Source organism: Myotis myotis, unplaced genomic scaffold (assembly GCF_014108235.1).
Source record: "Myotis myotis isolate mMyoMyo1 unplaced genomic scaffold, mMyoMyo1.p scaffold_m19_p_2, whole genome shotgun sequence".
NCBI lineage: Eukaryota > Metazoa > Chordata > Mammalia > Chiroptera > Vespertilionidae > Myotis > Myotis myotis.
In genome coordinates, this window is record NW_023416324.1 from 19,648,155 (window position 1) to 19,651,390 (window position 3,236).

Below are 3,236 nucleotides of genomic sequence, written 5' to 3' on the forward strand. Positions count from 1 at the left end.
GAGTTCATTTAATTTCTTTGCCAATAATATCCACACATATCCAAAGCAACATAAACCACCATCAACACACACACACACACAGCACATCAAAATCTTGTCTACTTATTTAATATGTATCGTGTATTTGATTTTCATATACTCATTTTGTAAAAACTTTCCAAATTAAAAAAATGCACATTCTTTTGAAATTACTTTTGCCAACCTCTTTAAATGATTTTTGAAATGTAAATTGGGCATGATTCAGGGAAGTTGACAAGGACATTCTTATTTGAAACAAACAAACAAAAAACCCCATATACATATATTTAAGTCAGTAACCCACATAATATTATGATATTGAGTGAAAATACACTTTAGATGATTCTTGATTCAGTAAATTTTAATAAATCTGCAAAAGTTAATTTTATGTAAAGGTCTGTGATAATATATAACAGTTGTTTGTAAAGCAGATTAGTCACTTCATGATCTAAAAATACCTGGAAGCAGTATTACTGGTTGTTAATATTTACCAAGTTTGGGATTAAGATGAATGCAAATCATCTTTAATTTGGTTAAATCAACCTTGAAGATAGACAGGAACTAGTCTCAAATTACATTTTTGTTTTGGTGTATATAAATCAGATTGAGACACCCTAATGACACATTTAGTATAGGAACAGCCTCAGCCAAGTTCAGGAAAAAGTCTTCTGTTCCTTTGTTGCTTATTTTGTTTTCAGGAACAAATGTAATTTAACTATTTCCTGAACCTTCCAGAATTTTTAAATTGACCTAAATTAGATCATTGCAAATTTTAGAATGGCTAAGGTCAAAATGCTTAAAACAGTATCTTTAGAATGAATGAAACAAATTGAGATTTGATCCTCTCACATAGGTGAGTTAATAATTCTTCATAATTTAAATTTAGTTAACTGTTTTTCTCAGTATAATTATTTTACATGAATTTCTAATGAGGAATTTTACAAATAAGATCTTAAAGAAACAAATAAAAAAGCAAGCTATTAAATAGAGCTTCAAGCAAAAGAAGCTCCCATCAAACATCTTTCCCACCTGTCTGTCCAATAGTGCTAGGACCAATTACTTCCTTATAGGAGATGGGTTCTGGGCAGAGTATTCCAAACCAGAATGTTTTAGATTCTATAAAAGAAGACTGACAAAAGTTGGATGAATGGATAATCATTCATGGGATGCAATATAGGCAAAAACTAATGGCAGACAACACAAAAATGAGAGAAAAGACACAAAACATGTTAAACTCTGAGTTCTATAGTCACACACTTTACAATAACTCTTAGAAGACATATAGTAACTATATCTTTGGCTGCCAAGTTTCCAAGTGGATTAAATTCTCTCACAAAGGCACTTGTCAAAACTGCCATCAAAAAAAGAGAAGATGAGCCTGGCCTGTTCGGCTCAGTGGTTGGGTGTGGACCTATGAACCAGGAGGTCACGGTTCACATGCTGGGGTTGTGGGCTTGGTTCCCAGTGTGGGGCACATGGAGGCAGCCAATCAATGATTCTCATCATTGATGTTTCTATCGCTCCCTCTCCTGTCCTCTCTGAAGTCAATAAAAATATATTTTTTAAAAAAACATGAAGACCATTAAATCAATAGCAACTGATAACCTTTTTTAAAGAGTGGGAAACTTTCTGCTTTTTAAAACTGAGTTGTTCTTTATGCTAAAGTGACTATGTACCAAATCTGTTCATATGGTTCAATGTTGTCCAGGTTGTGTGTTGCTTTGCTATTTTTACTTTTTATATATAAAGAACTAAAAATAAGAGAATAAAGTAATAAATTGGTGGATACAATCTATATATTCTATACCTGACTTCTCATTTCTATTGTCTTGGTATTCCATTTTTAATATAAATATTTAAGACATGTGCATATATATATTTTACAGAATAATTTATTGATTTTTAGAGAGAGAGGAAGGAAGAAGAGAGAAACATCAATGTGAGAGCATAAACATCAGTCGGCTGCCCCCTGCACACCCCCTACCAGGATCAAGCCCACAAACCAGGCATGTGCCTTGACTGGGAATTGAGCCAACAGCCTTTCTGTGCATGGGATGATGCCCAACCAACTGAGCCACACCAGCCAGAGCTCAAATATTGATCTTTTGAAGACAGGAAGTTGGCTCGGTTTTAGCAATATAATGATATACCTTTACATTTTGAAAAAATGTTGAGGTTGGTTTCATTTAAGATTGGTTGGGCTTACTTCCAGCTCTTGAGAAAAGCATTGATAGCCCATAGATTCTGTTGTTGTTGTTAATCCTCACCCGAGGATCGTTTTTCCATTGAGTTTTAGAGAGTGGAAGGGATGGAGGGAGGGAGAGAGAGAGAAACATTGATATGAGAGAGAGACATCGATTGGTTGTCTCTGGCACACACCCCAACGAGGGCCGGGGATCGAACTTGCAACCCAGGCACTCACCTTTGACTGGGAATCGGACCCTTTGGTGCCCAGGCTGATGCTCCAACTACTGAGCCACTCTGGCTGGGCTAAATCTATAGATTTTTAAAAGATGACCTATAATAATGTAGAACTGCTAACACCAAACATTAAATACGTACACTTGCATTAACTTCATTTATTAAGAGAAAGATAAAAGTACTATCTAAAATAGGTTGGGCCAAATCCTGTTTGCTGCCTGTTTTTTGCAAGTAAAGTGTTTTTGTTTTTGTTTTTATTTATTTATTTATTTATTTATTTATTTATTTATTTTATTTTTTAAATATATATTTTATTGATTTTTTACAGAGAGGAAGGGAGAGAGATAGAGAGTCAGAAACATCGATGAGAGAGAAACATCGATCAGCTGCCTCCTGCACATCTCCCACTGGGGATGTGCCCGCAACCCAGGCACATGCCCCCGACCGGAATCGAACCTGGGACCTCTCAGTCCGCAGGCCGGCGCTCTATCCACTGAGCCAAATCGGCCTCGGCTGTTTTTGTTTTTAAATATATTTTATTGATTTTTTACAGAGAGGAAGGGAGAGGGATAGAGAGTCAGAAACATCGATGAGAGAGAAACATCGATCAGCTGCCTCCTGCACATCCCCCAATGGGGAAGTGCCCGCAACCCAGGTACATGCCCTTGACCGGAATCGAACCCGGGACCCTTCAGTCCGCAGGCCGACGCTCTATCCACTGAGCCAAACCGGTTTCGGCTGCAAGTAAAGTTTTATTGGAATACAGGCACACCCCTTCCTTTTCATAGTGTACTCAT